This window comes from Cricetulus griseus, chromosome 2, assembly GCF_003668045.3.
Source record: "Cricetulus griseus strain 17A/GY chromosome 2, alternate assembly CriGri-PICRH-1.0, whole genome shotgun sequence".
NCBI classification, from domain to species: Eukaryota; Metazoa; Chordata; class Mammalia; order Rodentia; family Cricetidae; genus Cricetulus; species Cricetulus griseus.
Window position 1 is genome coordinate 161,687,619 of NC_048595.1, and position 23,948 is coordinate 161,711,566.

Genomic DNA, 23,948 nt, shown 5'->3' on the forward strand with positions numbered 1-23,948 from the left:
TGTGTTCTGCAATGTATCTCACAACCATTTTCAGCCTCCCATATTCTCCACAGCATTAAACTCACACTTTGGGATCTAGAGATTTCCTACCATGTATTATAAGAATCATATGCTCCACAGATAAGAATAAATTTAAGTCAAGCATCATTAGTATGTGAAATAATTATATTTTAAGCCAACACTGTCTATAAATAACATAAAATCTTTGAGTACATGGCAGGCACCTATTAGATACTTCTAATTAATTAACTGACACCAATATTTTCAGATTTTTTTTATTGTTTTGGATGCTGAAGATGGAAACCAGAGAGAGCCTTGCACCTAGAAGGCAAACTCTCTATTACTAAGGAAGATTTACTAGCCGTTTGGTATCTCTTTTATATATTTCAGGTAACTTTTGAAATAAGATATACATAGCCTATTGCATATGGCCCACTATTTGTGATTCTTTGACTTAATGCTTTCACTTTTAGAGGGTTTGAAAGTGTTATGTCTTTGGACAAAATTATATTTTGAACTGCCAATGCTAATCTTTCCCCAGGATAACAATGTGGATTATACATTCTCTGGAGATGCTTGGCATCAGTAGCTAGATTCCCATCAGCTTAGAATCCTAAGAACTTCCTATCAACCATGTAATAACAAGAATAAACAACCAGTACTCCACATCACTGTGTGGACAAAAGTTTTGGGATATGAATTCTCAATAAATTGCATGATGTTTTGTTGACTACTGCCTATGGTTTCTTCTGACAATTTCAGCATTTCAGTTTTCACATTAAGATTTTTGATTTGTGTGGAACTGGTGTGTGTGTGTGTGTGTGTGTGTGTGTGTGTGTGTGTGTGTGTGTGTACAGGTGATAGATATAGGTCTAATTTCCTTTTTTACATGTGGGCATGCAGATGTCCCAAGACCGTCTGCCAAAGATGTTGTCTTTCCCCTGGAGTGTATTGTTGGCATTTTTGTTAAATGTGGCATGGCTATAATGATGTGTACTCCTAATTAAGTTTTCTATTTTGTCTAATTTATCTGCATATCTGTATTGTGTGAGTACCATGCTATTTCTATTGCTGTGACTTTGTAATATAGCTTGAAATCTTACATGGTAATTCAATCTTATGCATTGCTCTTTTTTTTCAAGGTTGTTGTGGTCATCCAGGATTTTCTCTACTTCCACATGAAGTTTAGGAATGTACTTTCTATTTCTATGAAAAATGTCTAGGAGAGTTTATTTTAACTATAAATAGCTTTTGGTAGGATGGTGATCTTCATACTACAAATCTATCATTTCATGAGTTCTCAAGTGGCCTCATTCATCTGGCATTTTATGTAATTTCTTCCATCAGGGATTTAAAATTTTTACTGCAGAGTCCTTAACCTCCTTCGTTAGGTTTATTTCTCTCTGTATCTGTCTTCCCCCCTGCATCTCCTCTAAGTATAAATATTAAGGTATTATAAATTCAAGTGTTTCCATGATCTTTTTTCTTCAGCATATTTGTCATTGGTATATAAAAGGGCTACTTATTTTTAAACTGATTTTGTATCCTGCAACTTTGTTCAAAGTGTTGATTATTTCTAATAGTGTTCTGGTGAAATTTTAGGATCCCCTATGTATAATATTATATCATCTGCAAATAGGGATAACTTGACTTCTGCTTTTCCATTTTTGTGTCCCTTTGATTTCTTTCTCCTGTCTTATTTCTCTAGCCAGTGTTTTAAATACCATATTGAGAGGGATTCAGGAGAGCAGACAGCCAACACTTGCTACTGATTTTACCAGAACTGCTTCAAATTTTTCTCTATTAAAAATGGTGTTTGCTATATATTTGTCATATATAGCCTTTAATGTGTTGAAGTATGTTTCCTCCAGTTCTACTGTCTCTAAGACTTTTATTATAAAGACATTTTTAATGTCATCAAAGGTCTTTTCTGCATACATTGAAATGATCATGTGATTTTTTTACTTTAAGTCCATTTTTACAATTTATTTATTTATGTTGAACCATCGTGTGTCACTGGGACAAAGACAATTTGATCATGGTGAATTATCTTTATGTGTGTGTGTGTGTGTGTGTGTGTGTGTGTGTGTGTGTGTGTTTGATTTGCAAGTATTTAAGTATTTTATTGAAGATTTTTGCACTTTTGTTCATGAGAGAATTTTCCTGTAATTCCTGGGGTTTTTGTTGTTGTTGTTGTTGTTATGTTTTTACCTAGCTTTGGAATAATACTAGCTTCATAGAAGGAGTTTGGAGATGCTGTTACTATTTCTAACATTAAAAGCCACCTTTGAAGAAAGTCTAGAATTCTTCTGTTAATGCATCTGGATATGGGCATTTTTTGGTCAGAAATATTTTTGTTACCATTTTGCTCTTATTTGTAGAGAGTTTGTTATCTCTTCTTATCTTTAGTGGTTTAGATAATTTAGAAATTAGAAAATATAAGATTTAGAAATTCATCAGTTTCTTTTAGGCTTTCTAGCTTAATAGCATATCGATTTTTAAAGTATTCCTCTAAAATGTTCTGAAATATTTGGTATCTATTATAATGTTTCTTTATTTATCTCTAATTCTGTTTATTTAGGCCATCCCTTTCTTCATTTTGGTTAATGGGGCTAAGAGCCCATCAATCTTATTTATCTTTCCAAATTTTATTTTTCTTTTCAAAGAACCAGATCTTAGATTCACTGAGTCTTTACAGTTTTTTTTTATTATTATTCCTTCAACTTCTGATCTGTTCTTATTATTTATTTATTTATTTCTTCTGGATTTGAGTTTGATTTGCTTTTATTTTTCCAAACATTCTTAATTTATTTATTTTTGTTCTGTCTGATTTTCTAATGTAGGCACTTGCAGCTTTAAATTTCCCTCTTAGGCTTATTTTGATGTGTCCCCGGGTTTTGGTGTAGTGTATTGTTATTTTTATTTACTTCCAGAATATTTTCTTTCTTTTTTGACATCTTTAACCATTCATCATTCAGTTTAGTGCTGAGTTATTTAGTCAACATGAATTCACATGATTTCTAAAAAGCCACTGCCATTGATTTGAAGGTTTTTTTTTTCCAACTTTTTTTATTTGAATTAGGAACAGGATTGTTTTACATGACAATCCCATTTCCCTTCTCCCACCCATCCTCCCCTACCTGCCACCCCCCACTAAAACCTTATCTGTCACATATCTTCTCTGCTCCCCCTGGATGGTGAGGCTTTCCATAGGGTGTCAACAGAGTCTTAGGTTTCCTTTGGGGTAGGGCCTAGGCCCACCCCCGTGTGTCTTGGCTCAGGGAGTATTCCTCTATATGGATTAGGTCCCCAAAGTCCACACCTATGCTAGGGATAAATACTGGGCTTCTACAGGAGGTCCTATTGATTTCCGACGTTTCCTCACAGAAACCCATGTTCCTTGGGTCTGGATCAGTCCCATGCTGGTATTCCAGCTATCTGCATCTGGGTTCCAGTTCAGATCGGTGATTAGTTGTGGATGTCTGCTTCTACTTCCACCAGCTGCTGGATGAGGGCATATAAGTCTGTCATCAATCTCATAATCAGGGGAGGGCATTTGAGGTAGCCTCTCCTTCATTGCTGAGATAGTTAGCTGGTATCATCTTTGTAGATCTCCAGACATTTCTCTAGTGCCTGATTTCTCTGTAAACCAAAAGTGTCTCCCTCTATTATGATATCGCCATTCTTGTTATCATGTATTCTTCCCCGACTCATATTTTCTGCTCCCTCATGTCCTCAGCATCCCTCTTCCTCTCTCCTTCTCATTCTCCTAGCTCCCTCCCCCCTCTTCGGTGCTCCCAATTTGCTCAGCAGATCATGAGCCTCTCCCCTTCTCCAGGGGACCATGTATGTCTCTCTTAGGGACCTCCATGTTTATTAGCTTCATTGGCAGTGTGGATTGTAGGCTGGTAATCCTTACTCTATGTCTAAAATCCGCATATGAGTGAGTACATACCATGTTTGTCTTTTTGCGATTGGGTTACCTCGCTCAGAATGGTTTCTTCTAGATCCATCCATTTTCCTGCAAATTTCAAGATACCGTTGTTTTTTTCCACTAAGTAGTACTCCATTGTGTAAATGTACCACAATTTCTCTATCCATTCTTCAGTTGAGGGGCATCTAGGCTGCTTCCAATTTCTGGCTATTACAAATAGTACTATGAACATCGTTGAACATATGTCTTTGTTGGATGAATGTGCTTCTTTTGGGAATATGCCTAAGAGTGGAATTGCTGGATCTTGTGGTAGACTCATTCCCATTTTCTTGAGGAGTCACCATACTGATTTCCAAAGTGGCTGTACAAGTTGGCACTCCCACCAGCAGTGGAGGAGTGTTCCCCTTTCTCCACATCCTCTCCAACATGAACTGTCATTGGTGTTTTTGATTTTGGCCATTCTGACAGGAGTAAGATGGTATCTCAGAGTTGTTTTGATTTGCATTTCCCTGATGGCTAAGGATGTTGAACACTTTCTTATGTGCCTTTCAGCTGTTTTAGATTCCTCCATTGAGAATTGTCTATTTAGTTCTGTACCCCACTTTCTAATTGGATTTTTTGGTGTTTTGGAGACTAGCTTCTTGAGTTCTTTGTATATTTTGGAGATCAGCCCTCTGTCAGATGTGGGGTTGGTGAATATCTTTTCCCAGTCTGTGGGCTGCCGTTTTGTCTTGCTGACTGTCTCCTTTGCCTTACAGAAGCTTGTCAGTTTCAGGAGGTCCCATTTATCAATTGTTGACCTCAGTGTCTGTGCTACTGGTGTAATGTTCAGGAAGCGGTCTCCTGTACCGATTAATTCAAGGGTATTTCCCATTTTGTCTTCTAATAGGTTGAGATCTTTGATCCATTTTGACTTAAGTTTTGTGCAAGGTGATAGGCTTGGGTCTAACTGCAGTCTTCTACATGTCTGCAACCAGTTATGCCAGCACCATTCGTTGAAGATGTTCTCTTTGTTCCATCGTATAAATTTGGATTGTTTGTCAAAAATCAGGTGTTCATAGGTGTGTGGGTTAATATCAGGGTTTTCAATTCTATTCCATTGGTCTACCAGTCTATTTTTGTGCCAATACCAAGCTGTTTTCAGGACTATAGCTCTGTAATAGAGCTTGAAGTCAGGGATGGTGATGCCTCCAGAAGTTCCTTTATTGTATAGGGATGTTTTGGCTATCCTGGGTCTTTTGTTTCTCCATATAAAGTTGAGAATTGTTCTTTCAAGGTCTGTGAAGAATTGTGTTGGGATTTTGATGGGGATTGCATTGAATCTGTAGATTGCTTTTGGCAAGATTGCCATTTTTACTATGTTGATCCTACCTATCCAAGAGCATGGGAGATCTTTCCATTTTCTGGTATCTTCTTTAATTTCTTTCTTTAGAGACTCAAAATTCTTATGGTACAGGTCTTTCACATTTTTGGTTAGTGTTACCCCAAGGTATTTTATGTTGTTTGTGGCAATTGTAAAGGGTGATGTTTCTCTAATTTCTTTCTCCACCAATGTGTCATCAGTGTATAGTAGGGCTACGGATTTTGAGTTAATCTTGTATTCTGCCACTTTGCTGAAGGTGTTTATCAGCTGTAGGAGTTCCCTGGTAGAGTTTTTCAGGTCACTAATGTAGACTATCATTTCGTCTGCAAATAGTGAGAGTTTCACGTCTTCCTTTCCAATTTGTATTTCCTTGATCTCATCTTGTAGTCTTATTGCTCTAGCTAGGACATCAAGGACAATATTGAAGAGGTATGGAGAGAGTGGACAGCCTTGCTTGTCCCTGATTTTAGAGGATTTGGATCGAGTTTCTCTCCATTTAATTTGATGTTGGCTGTTGGCTTGCTGTATATTGCTTTTATTATGTTGAGGTATGTTCCTATTATCCCTGACTTCTCCAAGACCTTTATCATGAAGGGGTGTTGGATTTTGTCAAAGGCTTTTTCAGCATCAAGTGAGATGATCATGTGGTTTTCTTTTCCTCAGTCTGTTTATATGGTGGATTACATTGATGGATTTTCATATGTTGAACCATCCTTGCATCCCTGGGGTAAAACATACTTGATCATGGTGGATGATTTCTCTGATGTGATCTTGTATTTGATTTGCTAGGATTTTATTGAGAATTTTTGCATCAATGTTCATGAGGGATATTGGTCTGTAGTTCTCTTTCTTAGTTGTGTCTTTGTGTGGCTTGGGTATCAAGGTTATTGTAGCCTCGTAAAAAGAGTTTGGCAATGTCCCTTCTGCTTCTATTTTGTGGAACAATTTGAGGAGTATTGGTATTAGCACTTCTTTAAATTTCTGGTAGAATTCTGCAGTGAATCCATCTGGCCCCTGGCTTTTTTTGGTTGGGAGACTTTTGATGACTATTTCTATTTCCTTAGAGGTTATAGGTCTGTTTAAGTTGCTTATGTGTTCTTGATTCAATTTTGGTAAGTGATAACTGTCCAGAAAATTGTCCATTTCCTTTAAATTTTCCAATTTTGTGGAGTACAGGTTTTCAAAGTACCACCTGAAGATTCTCTGGATTTCTTCAGTGTCCGTTGTTATGTCCCCCTTTTCATTTCTGATTTTGTTAATTTGCATGATCTCTCTCTGCCTTTTGGTTAATTTGGATAACAGTTTGCCTATTTTGTTGATTTTCTCAAAGAACCAACTCTTTGTTATATTGATTCTTTGAATTGTTTTCTTTGTTTCAACTTTATTGATTTCTGCCCTCAGTTTGATTATTTCCTGGCGTCTTCTCCTCCATGGTGAATTTGCTTCCCTTTTTTCTAGAGCTTTCAGCTGTGATGTCAGATCTCTGGTGTGGCTATTCTCTAGTTTCTTCATGTGAGCACTTAGAGCTATGAACTTTCCTCTTAGTACTGCTTTCAAAGTGTCCCATAAGTTTGGGTATGTTATGTCAACATTTTCATTGAATTCTAGGAAGTCTTTAATTTCTTTCTTAATTTCTTCCTTGACCCAGGAATGTTGCAAATGCATGTTGTTCAATTTCCATGAGTTGGTAGGTTTTTTGCACTTTGATTTGTTTTTGATTTCTATCTTTAAAGCATGGTGGTCTGATAAGACACAGGGGATTATTCCATTTTTTTGTACCTGTTGAGGTTGCTATGTTGTGTAAATGTGGTTGATTTTTGAGAAGGTTCCATGTGATGCTGAAAACAAGGTATATTCTTTTGTGTTTGGATAGAAAGTTCTATAAATGTCTGTTAATCCCAATTGGGTCATAACTTCTGTTAGTTCCTTTGTCTCTTTGTTAAGTTTCTTGATGGGGAATGTACTGTGTATGTTTATCTTATTGATTGTTGAATAAAATACTGTTTGGCCAATGGCAGCAAGTTAGGCAGGGCTACGAGTCAAAGAGGATTCTGGGAAATGTAGTAGAGAAGTGGTGTTCCAGGCAGGAAGTGACATAACAAGGAGACTCATATTTAGCAAGGAAACAGGAAGTGTTCCCTTTTCCCATTTGACTCCTCCAGCGGCAGGATGTGAGCCACTGGCAAGGAGGGACGCCAATAAGGCATCCGATAAGATAAGTCTTATAAAATATATAGATGTATGATAATTAAGACTGAGCTAACAGATAAGAATCTGTTATTTGCCAAGCAGCATTGAACCCAATACAAGTTTCTGTGTATTCATTTGGGTCTAACTCAGGCAGGTGGCTGGCGTAAAGCTCACACGTGGTGGTGGGGCTCAGATGGCTTTTGGAGGAAAGATTTATCGTAACAGTTTCTGTCTGGTGGTCCTGTCCAGTGGTGAGAGTGGGGTGTTGAAGTCTCTCACAATAACTGTGTGAGGCCTTATTTGTGATTTGAGTTTTAATAATGTTTCTTTTACGAATGTTGGTGCCTTTGTATTTGGGGCATAGATGTTTAGAATTGAGACTTCCTGATGGATTTTTCCTGTGATGAATATGAAATGACCTTCTTCATCTCTTTTGATTGATTTTAGTTTGAAGTCTATCTTGTTAGATACAAGGATAGCTACCCCAGCTTGTTTCTTGGGTCCATTTGATTGGAGTATCTTATCCCAACCCCTTACTCTGAGGTAATGTCTGTTTTTGAATTCAAGGTATGTTTCTTGTATGCAGGAGAAGGATGGATTCTGTCTTCGTATCCAATCTGTTAGCCTGTGTCTTTTTATAGGCAAGTTAAGACCATTAATATTGTGGGAAATTAAGTTCCATTCAGTGTTTATTCTTGTTTGGTTTTGGTTTATTATTGGTACTGGTATTGTATGTGGATTTACCCTGCCTTTTATTTTGTGTTTTTGTAGAGTGGGATTATCTATTGCCTATGTTTATCCAAGTGTAGTTAATTTCCTTAGGTTGGAGTTTTCCTTCCAGTACTTACTGTAGGGCTGGATTAGTGGTTACATATTGTTTAAATCTGGTTTTGTCGTGGAATATCTTGTTTTCTCCATTTATAGTGACTGAAAGCTTTGCTGGGTATAGTAGTCTGGGCTGGCATCCATGTTCTCTCAGAGTTGGTAGAATATCTATCCAGGTCCTTCTAGCTTTCAGAGTTTCCATGGAGAAGTCTGGTGTAATTCTGATAGGTTTGCCTTTATATGTTACTTGGCCTTTTTCCCTTGCTGCTCTTAATATTTTTTCTTTATTCTGTACATTTGGTGTTTTAATTATTATGTGATGTGGGGACTTTCTTTTGTGGTCCGCTCTATTTGGCAGTCTGTAGGCTTCTTGTACTTTCATTGGCATGTCTTTCTTTAGGTTGGGAAAGTTTTCTTCTATGATTTTGTTGAATGTGTTTTCTGCACCTTTGAGTTGGGTTTCTTCACCTTCTTCTATACCTATTATCCTTAGGTTTGGTCTTTTCACGGTGTCCCAAATTTCCTGAATATTTTGTGTTATGGATTTGTTAGACTTCAGATTTTCTTTGCTTGATGAGTTTATTTCCTCTAGTTTGTCTTCAGCATCTGAGATTCTGTCTTCCATCTCTTGTATTCTATTGGTTATGCTTGCATCTGTGGTTTCTGATTGTTTACTAAGCTTTTCCACTTCCAGCATTCCCTCAGTTTGTGTTTTCTTTATTGTGTCTAATTCAGTTTTCAGGTCCTGAACTGTTTCCTTCAGGTGTTTAATTGTATTTTCTTGGCTTTTTTGGCTTTCCTTGATTTCTTGTATCTTTCGGTTTGTCTTTCCTTACATTTCTCTGAAGGATTTTTTGATTTCCTCTTTTAGGTTCTCTATCATCTCCACGAAGTTGTTTTTAAGGTTGCTCTCTTCTGCTTCTTCTGTGTTGGGATGATCATGTCTTGCTGGTGTAGAGTCCCTAGACTATGGTGGTGTCATATTGCTTTTCCTGTTGTTGGATGTGTTCTTATATTGTCATCTTCCTATCTCTTGTTCCAGTGGGTACAGTTGGTGTCACTTCCTTTCCTGGTATGTATGGGTGTGGTGTTCTCTTCAGGTGTGTGCAATTGACTTTGATACTCTGGTGGGTTTCAAGTTGGGTGCAGGCAGGTCTGAGGCACTTTCTCTCCAGGTGGGTGAGAGCAGCACTGGTGCAGAGATGTCAGCAGACACTGGGTTGTTTGGTTCTCAGGAGTCGAGTCGTCCTGTGGAAGATCCCTGGGCAGGGTTTGCCAGGGTGAGCAGGCAGAAGTTGGGCCCAAGTTAGGGGCTGAATCAGCTCACCTCTGCACTCTCTGCACACTGTGGGGGCCGGAATGGCCCAGCGATCTCCCTGGGATCCTGTCTCTGCTGATTTGAAGCTTTATTGCATGTGGCCAAATAAAATGCATGAAGTTATTTCAATTTTTATGTATTTGTTGAGTGTTCTTATTCTACTATATAGTCTATTTAAGAGAAAATTCCATTGACTGTTGAGTAGAACTTGTATTCTTTAGTGTTTATGCAGAATATTCTGTAGATATCTGTGAAGTGCATTTGATGTATAATATCATTTAATTATGATTTTTCTCTGTTATCTTATGTCCAGGTGACCTTTCTATTGAAGAAAGTGTGGTGTTGAAATCACCTAAAAGTAAGTTATGGTTCCTCTGTGTCTTCAATTTTGGTAGTATTTGTTCCGATGTAATTGTGTGTCCCAAGGTTTGGTATGGGTATGTTTCAGATCATAATGTCTCCTTGATTAATTGTTCTCTTCATCAGAATTACATTTATCTCTCCTTATCAATTTTGGTTTGAAGTCTCTTTTGTCAGATATTAGGATTGGTATGCCTGTTTATTTCCTGGTCCCATATGCTTACAATACTTTTTCCATTACTTTCACTTTAAGGTGGTTACTGTACTTGAAAACAAATGAGTTCCTTGTAGATAACAAAAAGATAGATTTTGTTTCTTACTCCATTGAACTACGCAGGGTCTTTTGATTGGGGAATGGAAGCCATTCAGATTTAAAGTTATTATCAAAGTGTATTTGCTGATTGTTGTAATTTGTTGTTTGTTTTGTTTGTTGGTTGGTTGGTTTTTCTGTTCATGTTTTATTCCTGTTTTATGTTTCAGCAATTATAACTTTGTTTGGATAGAACCTTTCAGTTAAGCTTATTCCTCTGTCCAGTAGGAAATAATACTTTTGGTATACTCTGTAGGCCTGGTTTGGTGAACATGAATTATTTTAGCCTATTTATGTCATGGAAAGTTTTCCTTACTTCTTAAACTATGGCATTAGTTTTGGTGGGTAAAGCTGTCTGGCATGTGTAGTCTTTTAGAACTTGGAGTACATTGCTCCAGGCTGTTCTGACTTTTACTGTTTCCATTGAGAAATTACAGTTATTATGATGAGTTTTCCTTTATATATGACCAGTGTCTATTGTGTTGCACCTTTCAATACCTGCTTGGGTGTAAGAATAAAGAGTTCATCTGACTGAAGGGAGAGCATTTGTGACATATGGTAAGAGTTTTGGGTCTGACTCAGCAAGGGGTGTACTGACATGGCTCCTAGCTAGGCTAGACCTGGAGGGAAGTTCTGTGTGCTGGGGAAACTGAGTCACACTTACTAAGAGAGCTTGCAGATGCAGCTCTTGCCTGGTCATGGATAAATGGTGAGGGTGTGAGGGTCTTGGGTTCAACTATATTAAATGCATTATCAACTTGTTGTATTTTCAATTCACCCTGGATTTAGTAAGACTTAAATCCATCACAAATAAAGGAATGTTTGTATCTCTGCTATGGCAGCTAGGGGTGTTATTCAGCAAGAGATGAGTTCACATTAGAACTGCAAATAGGTAGTTTAGTGATGGTCAGGAGTTTTAATAACTAGAAAAAAATCTATTTAGCCAAACAAGATTTTAAACACTTATACCTGCAGCAATTAAAGGACCAAAGTAGAAAAATGGAAAGTTTGAGGCCAGCACTGGCCACATAGTGAGACCCTGCCCCCAAATAGAATAGAACAGAACAAAACAAACACTCCCTCTCTAAGAAACTCGTCTATTTGATTGATCTCTCAAATGCAGAGTCGAAAAGAATCCTGTACTCATGTTAACAGGAAAGATCAGTGATTTAGTAGCAGAGTATGATATGGACACTGATTACCTGGCTTCGTTTATGCTACACATTGCCTTCTGTGACTGAAAAGCAAACTGGAAACTGAAGAAAGAAATTGATTCATTCAACTTAATACAATGTGTTAGTGAGAAAACTTGGACCAATGCACAAGTCTCCTAATTCACAGTCATTGTTTTCCCTATAACCTTTCCTCTGTGAGCATCTATGCAGCCTATGTGTATAAATCTGAAAAATAAAATGGAACATATTGGCATTCTAGTTCCTTCAGCTGTCAACTTGACACAACCTAGAGTCACTCATGGGAGGGAGTCTTTGTTGATGGATTGCCCAGGTCAGGTTGGTCTGTGGTCATCAATTAAGGGATTTTCTTGATTGATGATTGATGTAAGATGGTCCAGCCTACTTAGAGTGGTCTTGTGATGCACATAAAAGCTAGCTAAGCATGAGCTAGAGAGCAGCATTCCCCACGGTTTCTGTTTCACATTCCTGCCTTGAGTTCCTACCCTGATTGTCTCAATAGTGGACTGTAACCTGAAAGTGTAAGATGAAATACATCCTTTCTTCTCCTAAGTTGCTTTTGATCTAGTGTTTGTTTGTCACAACAGAAGAGAGCTAGAACAGTGACCACATGAAATCTCTTCAGTGAAAGGCATCTCAAAAGTCCCCCCAATTCAGTGAATCACAGAGGCTGAGAATTGAGACTGGCATAAAGGTCACCCAGTGATCACCCAGTCCATGGAGAAATCTCATCTGCCACTTCTTTGATGATTCCGAAAAAAACTTTCAAATAGACTAGATTTGTTTTCTGGAACTCTCACATCACTGGCAATGTGCATCCTGGGGCTCTTCTCAATAGCCTGATCTCCTCTGTAATGATCTGAATCCAATTTAGACCTTCCATCCAGGTCTAATCTTCCTACACACTGTTACATACTAAACCATTATCCCAGCTGGATGTTACATGATCGTAACTTGAAAAATAGACTTGGGTGGCTGCCCCTGGACTCTGCTTGCTCACGCACTCCTTTGTTTCTTTCTCATCTGAACCCATCAATTTCCTTCACTTGCCTTCCTGCAGCCTCTGAGGGAACTTTGATAATAACAAGAGATGAGACAATGAAGGAGCTTGATCTGCAATTCATTTCCAAGAATGATTTCAGAGGGGCCAATGTCAAGGGGAAATCCCTAGAAAATGAACAGATTTAACAATCAAGGAAGGTCCCTACATTGAGCACAAAGGAAAGATAATTGCTTGTAGGCACAAGACATACTAACATATGTACTACCGGGGGAAGTTAAGGTTAGGAGTAAAATGCATTAGTTTGAAAATGAGAGACCTAAGAGAAATCTCTGCACTCTCTCTTAAGCCACTAGAACATGAGAGAAACACACAGATCCGTATCTCTGCTGGCTACTCCATGCTGGCTCCACTTCCAGCAATAGAGGGTTTCACCTTCACAATAAAGAGCATCTTGATGTCCCAGAAACTGCTGACAAGACCAGCCAGGGGGTATGGGGGGAGGGAATGAACAAATTCTCTTCCTGCAAGGTGAATGGCAGCACTCTAAGGGCTTCCTGCAATTTTGTGTGTTCTTCCATGGAAATCCCCCTATTGACTCCATGGGGAAACATTGCCCACTTCCTTGGAGCTTCAGATGTTCCAAAGTAATAGCCAACCTGTCTCAGTCTCCTTGAATAATAACAAGAGTTTAGAGGCCACTCTTAGGCACAGCTGCCCTCTGCTGGATGGTATGAGGCCAACCACCCTCAAGAGGAGTTGTGTCCCTGTGTACCCCCACCCTACAAGCGGACCTCCTGCTGCCCTGTGTTGCCCTTAACAGATCTGTCCTGCAAATGGAAAGGTACAAGAAAAATGAAGAAGGGTGTGTGCATGTTCAAGGCACAGGGCTGCAAACCCAAATGACTGATTGCCCCCAATTAGGTGAACATTCCACAATGACCTTCATCAATACCACTGAGGTGAAAAGTTTGCACAAGTCTCAACATGATGGTCCCTACAAGCAGAGATGAACAGTTTCTCTTGTCTTTTATTATTGATGAGCTAAAATGCATAGGCTAAATGGGAATAATCGGATGGCAGAACATTAGGATATTGTAATTGTTCTCCTTGGAGATGAAAAGGGAAACTGAAAAACATCTGCATGCTGAAATCTGCTCTGATGCTCTACGTGGGCCAAGGAAACCTGTAACCACGAAGTGGGGCTAATTTACTGCTCTAATCACCAGCATCCAATCTGAAGCCAGACATTATCTTAAAGTACACACCAGTTCCAGGTGCTGCACAGCAAATGTTTGATTAGTGCTACCAAATTCCCTGCAACTTGATAAGCTTCCGACTGCAGGAATTATGGGCTGCACACCAACAGTGGGGTGGGGCTAGTGCTAACTCCACAGCAAGATATTCATTCGCCTTTGGCTTGCAGCATTCTGAGTAACGCAGCTCAGCCTCTCTTCCTAGGCTGCTGAGATGCTGGTTTCAAATATACAAATACAGAGACTCAGTAGGGACAAGCTGGGTGGGGAAAGGAGGGTTGTTTAAAAGATGAGGACTAGAAAGTTGTTTCCAGAGAGGCCTAAAAGCAAAATAGATGGAGAGTGAGAGTTAGGAAAACCTATACAGTGTCTACGCAATATGTGTCAAGGGTTGGATATTTTATGCCATTAATTCTCACATAGCAGGATGTGATTACCATTATTGTATCCACATTTTCAAAGTAACAGAGAGGTTTAAGTGACTCATTAAAGGTATCTTAGCCAAATTCCAGAGCCTCGATTGACTTGAAATCCTTCAACCTCCATGGCTCTGAAAGACTCTCCACAACATTAAATATGGCAACACAGTCTTTAGGGACATTTAGAAGTTACACAGGAAATAATTAAGTAGGTAAACGCATATCAATTCAATTGGTGACATCGAAAGATGAAAATAAAATAGGCTTAGTGTATCCAAGGACTTTAGTTAGCTACCACCAGCTCCCCAGACATGACCAAAACAGAAGGCTTTTTCCCAAGAGAGCTTGGGATGTCTGTGAAGGGAAAGAGATTGTTCAAGGAATCATGAGGAAGTGGGCGGGGGTTCAGAGTTGAGAGCTGCATTTGATGTGCAAGAATGATTCCTATTGGCATAGAAAAACTCTTCACGGGGGACTGGAGGTGAGAGCCATGGTGCTGAGTTATTCTGGGCTAAATGAGGAGGTCCAGATGAAGAGCGACATCTGCCTAGCTGGAGTTGATTCAAAAAACACAGCTGGAAACTACTTGTGGCTGCCTTTTAAAACTCAATGTGAAGGGTCGAATGTCTCATGGGAATTTCATATCCTAACCCACAGATAGAAGGAAGGAGCATTAAACCTGGCTGAGCAGTGAGGGTTAGTGACAAACTCCATTTTTGTGACTTCTAAAGTTGGAACTCTGTTTTCTGAAATTTTCTTTAGAAATAAAAGACCCCAGGAGGGTTGGGGGGGGGAGGAACAGAGCCAACTGCAAGTTTCAGTCTGAAGGCCCATGGTGCCCCCTAATGGGCCCAAGCATTCCCTCTGTCCTTGGCACTCCATTATGGCTCAACTCAAATTCTCTGCTAGTGTCATGCTCCATGCTCCACAGCAGCAGCAGCAGAAAGATTTCACTCACAGAGAAAGTGAATCCTGCTAATACATACCCCAAATTCCCTCCACTCTACAGTTGACAATACACCACTCTCAGAAGCACAGCAACCCCTGGGGAGGAACAGGAACAATGGTGTCTGGGTGGGATTTGACTCTGCAATGGTATCAACTGGCTGAGACTTAAAACTGATTACTTTGCCTACCTGTAAAATGGGGGTGATGATGATGATGATGATGATGGTGATGATGATGATGATGATGATGATGATGATGATGATGATGGTGATGATGCTAACTTCCTGGGTGATAATTCATTCTAATCTTTTGGTCTATGACAAGCATATAATAAGCAGTAAGCAGCAACTTAATGTTTTGTGGAACATTGATGTGATCCAATCAGAATTAGTCTACATGAGCATCCTATGAGTATCAACTCTTATTCCAGATCTGAGCTCAAACTATTTCTGGAATGCTATTATCTGAAGTACTGTTTTCCCTACGCTGAGCCAATCCTACTTGCTATCTTGCATTGGGCCTTCACCGATACCCTATCCATGGAGGCCATCAGTTTGTCCCATCAGTTGAGTCTTTGTCATGGCCACCACTAATGGAGTAGCCACTGACTCATACTTTTCTGGTAACCATGAAGAAAGAAAACAGGTCTGGAGGAATTCATACAAGCACTTACATCTTTTATCCTAGCATAACACACATGACTCTGGCCTCCACTTTTTAGCTAGAGCCAGTCACCTGCCCTGCAACACAAAGGAGTAGGTAGCAGACATTGGTGGGAACAATTGAGAACTCCTACACCCTGAAAAGCAGGATCGAGTCTCTAACTCTACTTCACACCAGCCCCAAGGCTCTCCAGAAGTTTACCTTATACGCTATAAACATATGTGTTACTTATTGTCACAGGCCAGGTTTGTTTGGAGTCATATTTCTAGATATCCTGTCCATGGTCCTTTGGCTTCATTTTTCTAGGCACATTGTGTGCAAAGCACTGTGTGAGTGAGAAGGCATGAAAGAGGAGGCTGTTAACTTTAAAGCAGGCAAGAGACCAAGATAAGGGGAAGACCAGTGGAGCCTTCAAAGACATGCCCCCAGTGATCTTCTTCCTCCAACTAGACCCTATCACCTAAAGTTTCCAGAACTTTCTTCCTCAAAAAGACTGAAAATAAAACTACCGTATGACCCATCTTTGCCACTCTTGGGTGTATACTTTCTGAATTCTAATCAACAAACTACAGAGATATTCTCACATCCATGTTTATAGTGGCACTATTCCCAATATCCAGGAAACTGAACCAGTCTAGATATCCATCAACAGATGGGTAGATAAAGGCATGGTACATATACACATTGGAATTTTATGTGGCTGTAAGAAAAACTAAATGTTTTCAGGAAAATTAATGCAACTGGGAATCATTATTTTAAGCAAAATAAACTAGACTCAGCAAAACAATGTATGCTTTAAAAAAAACTTGCAAAAACTAGATTTTAAAGTATGTGTTTAAATCACATTTGTATGTATATGTGTGTGTTTACAAGTGTGTGTTTCTAGGTCACAAAACTAGAAAGGGGATCATGAGAGGGAAGAAATACATCTGAAGAATGTGGAAAATTACAAGGAATAATGGAATGCCTGTAATTGGAAAGCAGGGGAGACTAACGGGGGGGGGGGCAGGTAACCAGCTGGTGGGGGAGGGGATGGCTGAAGGCAATGAGGGAATGAACACATGAGGACAAAGTATAGTAACACATATGTATGAGCATACCATGATGAAACTCATTACTTTGTATGCTAATCTTAAAAATTAATTTTAAAAAAGTTTCCAGAGCCTCTCTCAAAATGGTGCGACCAGCTGGGGACCAAGTGTTCAGCACATGAGGCTGTGGAAGGCATTTCATATTCAAGCCACAATATACACAGTGGAAATCTCTGAGCTAACAACTGAACTAACAGATTAGTTCACAATTATGTTATCTCTCTCAATCAAAATCATGCCTATATTTAGACGGAACATCTCTTAAGTCTGATGGGTGGAAATTTCAGGTATTCTGAGGACAAGCAGGGAGATATGGTTTGGGACACAGGGGGAAGGTGGTTTTCCAGCTATCTCCACTGTGCCTTTTTAAATGCAGACAATTATGTGAACTTGCAACAATCGGCAATTGAGAGCACCAATCACTAAGAACCAGTGTGATTTGTCCCAAGCAACCAATTCACACACGAAACATCTCAGAGTAAGGAGTGGGAGAACATGGGGTTATTTGTAGAAAGTGAATGAGATATGATGCATGTTTTGTCCATAGGAGGGTCAATAAGAATAGTGGAACCCTAGCTGAGGTCAGGTTGCAAAGGAAGGAAGTCATTCTTGACCTGATTTGTTTTAGATAAATTGGGTGTTTATTCATCCTGAGATAGGGAGCGTCTCATACCATAACCCAAGTTGGTCTTGCAGTCATGATGTGTCTCAGTGAGGATTTCTATTGCTGTGATAAAACACTGTGTCCAAAGCAACTTTAGGAAGAAAGGTTTCATTTTAGTTTATACTTCCCTGTCACAGTCCATTGTCAAAGGAAGTCATGGCAGGAATGGATGCAGAGGCCTTGGACGAACCTTGCTTACTGGCTTGATCCTCATGGTTTGATCGGCCTGACTCCTTATCACACCCAGGACCACCAGTCCAAGGCTGGCCCTGCCCCACGGTTATCTGGATCCTCCTACATCAATCATCAATGGGGAAAGTGCACCACAAGCCACTCTTCTCAGTTCAGGTCCCCGCTTCCAAAATGACTCTAGTTCGTGTCAAGTAACATAAAACTAGACAGCAATATGCATCCCAGACTGACCTCAATTTGGAAGCAAGTCTCTTGCCTCAGTGCCAATAATTCTAGGATTACAGGGGTCTACCATTACTCAAAACTTTTACCTGGGTTTTAAGGACAGTATACCATTAGGAAAGGTTCAAATGAATAAAAATTCCCAGATAATCTAAAGCTCACCTTGCTTCCATCTTAAGAAACCCACAAGCCTAAAATGCCCTTTACCTACAGCTGGAGAATTGTTTCACCCCACATTCTTGGTGACAAGAGTTATAATTGTTACATGAAATGGTACCATCAGGTTTGAAAGTATCTTCTGTTTCTTTGTGGCAGCTAGACTACAGTAAGTCAACTCCTGCTTGGAGCCCAAGGTATTTCTATGTTGAGATGAAGATATCCTAAGCCTTCAGCTCTACCACTCTATTTTATATAATCACAAGAGACCAGTTAAGAATATGAATTTGATGTCATGCTCTTCATCTGTGAAGCCTATCATACAGAATACCTGGCACTAGCATGGAAGGTAGAAGAAATCACAGCTGCATCCACACGATCTGTGAACATTTAGAGGGCAAGCGAAGGCCACAGGAGTACATGAATATATCTTGCTGGTGATAAGCTGGGAACCCAAAGGGGATTCCTGGGCATCCAGATGTAGGGTGACTCCTTTAAAGAAAGCATGCTGATGTGTTAGGAGCATCTAATGAATAGTTTTTAAATATTGAATATAAACAGTTATAAAGGAAAGAAGTAATCTATTAAATTATTAATACATAAATGTGTACAAATGAATAGAGGCAGGAATTAAAAATAAGAATTAGAGTTAACCCATTGGGAGACTAAATATTTTCACTTCAAATTTTTCTGAGTTTTTCATTTTTAATTTTATAGCAATTGCCTTTGTTAATAGAGAACAATATAATATTTTAATATACATTGTAGAATGATCAAATCAAGGAAATTAATATCCATCACCTCAAATGTTTATCATTTCTTCTACTATTATGAAACATACAATGTATTATTAATGACTATAGTCATCTTGTTGCACATTAAAACATACTTCTATCTAACTGTAGCTCAGTACATTGTTTCCCCTGGTCAACCTACCCCAGCTTTCTGCCCCCAGTAATTCTCTACTTTCATGAATTTGGAATCTTTAGTATCTAAATATGAGTACATAAATGAAATCAAGTTTTTTTATTTTTCTGTGCCTAGATTATTTCAATTAGAACAATGTCTTATAAATTTTTTCGTATCATTACAAATGATATACATGAAATAGAATTTTGTATGTATAAGGCTAACCAACATTCCACTGTATATAAATATCACATTTGAAAAAATCTGTCTGTTGATAGATTCTTTAGTTCTTTCTTTCTTTCTTTTTTTCCAAGATAGGGTTTCTCTGTGGCTTTTGGAGGCTGTCCTGGAACTAGCTCTTGTAGACCAGGCTGGTCTCGAACTCACAGAGATCCACCTGCCTCTGCCTCTGCCTCTGCCTCCCGAGTGCTGGGATTAAAGGCGTGAACCACCAACACCCAGCTTCTTTAGTTCTTTCTATAGCTTGACTATTTGTGAATAATTCTGCAGTGAATTTGGGAGTACAGGTGTCTTTTTGATGTATTGACCTCAAAACCTTTAAGTGTGTAACAAGTAGTGGTACTGTGGGGTAACATGCTAATTTTATTTTTAACATTTCAATGGAGCTCCAGGTTGTTTTCCAAATACTAATTTGCAATACCACTAACATCCTCTCCAACACTTGTTTTTGACAATAGCTGATCTAACCAAGATTATGTGATATCTCATTGTGATTTTTTAAATCTAAATTTCTTTGGTAATTAAAGTTAATGAGAATGATGATGATTTTTTCATTTACCATTTGAGAGAGAGAGAGAGAGAGAGAGAGAGAGAGAGAGAGAGAGAGAGAGAGAGAGAGAGAGAGATCTATTCAAAACCTTTGCTCATTTACAATTTGTATAAATCTGTTCTTTGGGAGTTTGCTGTCCTTATAAATTGCATTTTGATCCTATCCACCCCCTCACCCTGTCAGCTTCTCCCAGACATCCTTCTTGTACCTTTCCTAATTTTGTGTTCTCTTCTTTTCTGTGTGTCTTTGTAAGACACCAGGTGTCAATTAGGGCTGTCCATATTCACATGGGTGTAGGGCCATCCCCTGGAACATAGGCAACATACAAGGAGCCACACCCATGAAGAAAACTTAGTCTCCATTCTCATTTGATATCAGCTGTCAAGTGCTCAGCTATGAGGAGTCTCTTCCACCCATGCTGGAATACTGACTGGGTTGATCTTGTGTGTGTGTGTCTTAAATAGGTAGCTGCAGTTGTGACTTCATGAGTGCAATAGCCCTGATGTGTCCAGGGGACACATTTTGCAGCACGCCTCCCTGACCTCTAACTTCAAAGTCTTTCTGCCCCCTCTTCTACAAGGTTCTCTGAGCCTTGAGAGAAGGGAGGCATATAGATGTCCCACTTTTGTCCATTTTTAGTAGGGTTTTGTTTTCTTGGAATTTAGTAGTTTGAGTTCCTTCTACATTTTAGAAGTATCTGATGTCTCACTTGTAAACAAGTTTTCCCAATCCATGAGTTGCCTCTTTAATAATTGTTTCATTTGCTATGCACATACTTTTTAGCTCGGTTCAACACTATTTGCTTAATTTGCTTTTATTGTCTGGACTTGTGGGGCCATATTGAAGAAACATCTTGTCAAATATGTAGCAGTAGTCTGTCAAAAGTGGAACATCTATATCATACTTGCTCCCTGAGGCTCAGGAACCATCATGGAAGAAGGGGAAGAAAAATTGTAAGAGCCAGAGGTTAAGGGGGGGACTAAAGTGAAACAGTGATTTCTAGGCATACAGAATGACTACACTCATGAACTCATAAGAGCTGTGGTTGCCCACCCAAGACCTTCTGAAGACCAAGCTAGTCAATATTATGGCATGCAGTAGGAAGGCATTCATGAGCCACCACACATAAGTGAAGAGCTCTAGATAGTTAATGGTTTCTGGGGATGCAAAGCAGCTTTCTTTGAGACTGTGGCTCTTGATGGCTCAACCTCACTCCAGTGAGTGGTTCTATACACAGAAGTACACAGACAATGCAAATAATAATTAATGGCTTATTAATTTTTAAGTTCACAAAGTTAGAGGTGAGGGAGATAGGGTGCATCTGGGAGGAGTTAAGGAGACTAGACTGAATGGAATTCTCAATTAATAAAGTAGTAAATAAAAAAGAAATAAATCCCTATCTAGGCCAACATCACAGGATAATTCCCCCAAATTTTCTTTTATTGGTTTCTTAGTTTCAGGCCCTACATTTGATTCTCTTAGCCATTTGGATTCTTGAATAAAGTCTAATAATAAGGTCCATTTTTATTCTTCTATATGTAAATTTCTAGTTTTCCCAGTGGCTTTTATTGAAGAAACTGTCCTCTTAACATCATTCACAGGAAGCAATTGACCATAGATGTATCTGTTATTTGCAAGCTCTCTGCCCTACTCTACTGGTCTATGAGTATATCTTAATGATTATACCATTCTGAATTCATTACTGTAGCTTTGCAATATTTTGAGGTTCAACAGTATGATGCCTCCAGGCTTTTTCTTTTGGATCAAGATTGCCTTTGATATTTGGGGACTTTTGTGTTTCTATAAGAACTTAATGATTGTTTTAATATTTCTGAGAAAAAATTCAATGAAATTTTTATAGATATTGCATTTAATCTATAGAGCACTGTGTCATGTATGGACATTTAACAGTATAAACTCTTCAAATCCATGAAAATGAACTATATTTTATTTGTATCATTTTTAATTTCTTTCATTAATATTTTTCTAGTACTTAAAAGACACATACCCCATTTTTTGATTAAATTTATATCTACTTTTCACTTGTGTTATTGTAAATGGGGTTATTTTCTTAAATTCTGTTTTAAGAAATATCATTATTAATGTTTATAAATGCTGTTAATTTTGTGTTAATGTTGTAGCCTAAAAACTTTATTGAATTTATTCATCAATTCTAACAGGGTTTAGGGTTTAGTCATCTAAAACTGTCTCCATTTAAGATTTTATGATAGAAGAGACAATTTTACTTCATCTTTTCTTTATTTAAGTGTTTATATTTTCTAAATGCCCTGACACTGCAACTAATAACACAGAAATACAAGGATCATAAGATACCAATATAGCATAATTGCTATACATATAATATACATAATACATATACATAATATACATGATTGAATAATTATATATCATAATGGACAACCTAGAAGAATTGATACAGTCCTAGAAATATAGTCTACACAAATATGAAAAATTGGATATCTGAACAGTTCATTATTGAGCAGGGAAATTGAGCTAGAAATTAAAAATCTCCCAACAAAGAATGATTTCATTGTTGAGCTCTACCAAATACCAACATAAATTCTCTTCAAACTCTTCCAAAAATTAAAGAGTGGGAAATAATTTTAAACTCACTTTATGAGGCTGGTATCACCCTGATAAACAAACCCCAGAAGTCACCACCAAGTATAAAATACTATATTGAATATCACTGATGAACACAGATGCAAAACTTCTCAACTAAATACTAGTTGAGTCATACTCAACAGTACATTAAACAGATCATTTGCCATAATCAAGAAAGATCTTCTCACATTCAAGGTTGAATCAACACTTGCAAACCAATAAAAAACATTACAGATTGAAAGACAAAAGACATGGTCATTGCAATAAATGCAAGTAAAGCATATAACAAAACTGTAGATCCCATCATACTAAAACCTGTTAGCAAGAGTTGAGGATGTAGCTCAGCAGTAGAACACTTGCCTTGTGTGAGTAAAACCCTAGGCTTAACCCCCACTACTACAAACCTTTCAACAAAATATGTATAGGAAGAATTCTCCTTAACCCAATAAAGGGCATATATGACAATTACCTAGTTGACATCATATTCCATTAGAAAATATTATAGGCATTTCTTTTAAGATAAGAAATAAGCTAAAGGGGTCCACACTCAACATTTTCATCCAAATGATTTGAATGGAAATCTTTTTTGTTGTGGTTTATCAAGAATCCCACAGAGGAAAGTGATCAACCTAAGTCTATTTGCTGACAATAGTCTCTCTGACCAGTCATTAGGGTGGCTGTGGAAGCTCATAGATTAACTGAGGGAGTGGAGTATGTATGTACTGGTGGAAGGGTTAGCTTTCAACTTGCTTTCGTGGCTACATGTGGTCATTGGTATGGTGTTTCATGCACTTTCTCTCTCTTAAATGTGAGCTATGGACTCCAGGTACATTATTATGCTACACAAGTATCACAGCTTCTCCCCAAAATCATGGTGAGCTTGTGACCAAGGTATACCTTTCTAAAGTGATAGTCTCATTCTTATCATATAAAATCCTATTCCTCATGTTCAAATACTTCTGCAGTAGAAAATCCATTGTTAGTATATAAAATAGAGTGACTCTTGGGGTCTCAAATCAACTTAAGCCAGCATTTTATCTGTTTTGGATTGAGCAAATGGGTAAACATTGAAAAACTATAGTGCCCTAAGATTTTGCAGCACAAGGTTCTCAAATAGTTATTCCAATTGAAGAGCTGAAGAGTAATTTATATTTGAAGGTATTTGTTTATAGATGCCAGAATGTAGGGCAGGCTTAAGCTAAATAAGAAAAAAATGATGTTTGACATACTGACCTAATTGTTCTCTCCTTCCTCTTCCTCCCATTTCCCCCTTAAGAGCCTAGTGTCCCATCCACACCCCTATTCTAAAATATTTTCATATCAGTTCCCATACCCACTATAAGGAGTAAAATTATTTCATATTATTGTGTATGTTATATACTTGGTAAAAAATTATGTTTGCATTTTGGTAGATGGGCAAACCTTAAGCTAAAGACAATTTTAGCCTGCACCTGCCCTGTCCCTCCTCTTTCTTCAAGATTATGCTGACCCTTAGTTTCTGCTCTGGAAACTGTGGAATC

General features: G+C 38.4%; 1 protein-coding gene across 7 annotated transcripts in view; it reads left to right on the plus strand.

The window, feature by feature from the left end:
• The first annotated feature begins 7,989 nt into the window (after window positions 1-7,989).
• Window positions 7,990-23,948, plus strand: part of LOC113833667 (urea transporter 2) — a 253,969-nt gene continuing 238,010 nt past the window's right edge. For 5 of the 7 annotated variants that reach the window (XM_035440040.1, XM_027397964.2, XM_027397962.2 and 2 more), the window contains exon 1: window positions 9,424-9,988. The gene's annotated coding sequence lies outside the window, so the exon portion shown is untranslated. Of the gene's footprint in view, window positions 8,031-9,423; window positions 9,989-23,948 lie in introns of those variants that run through there. The other 2 variants (XM_035440041.1, XM_035440043.1) reach the window with 2 other exon arrangements.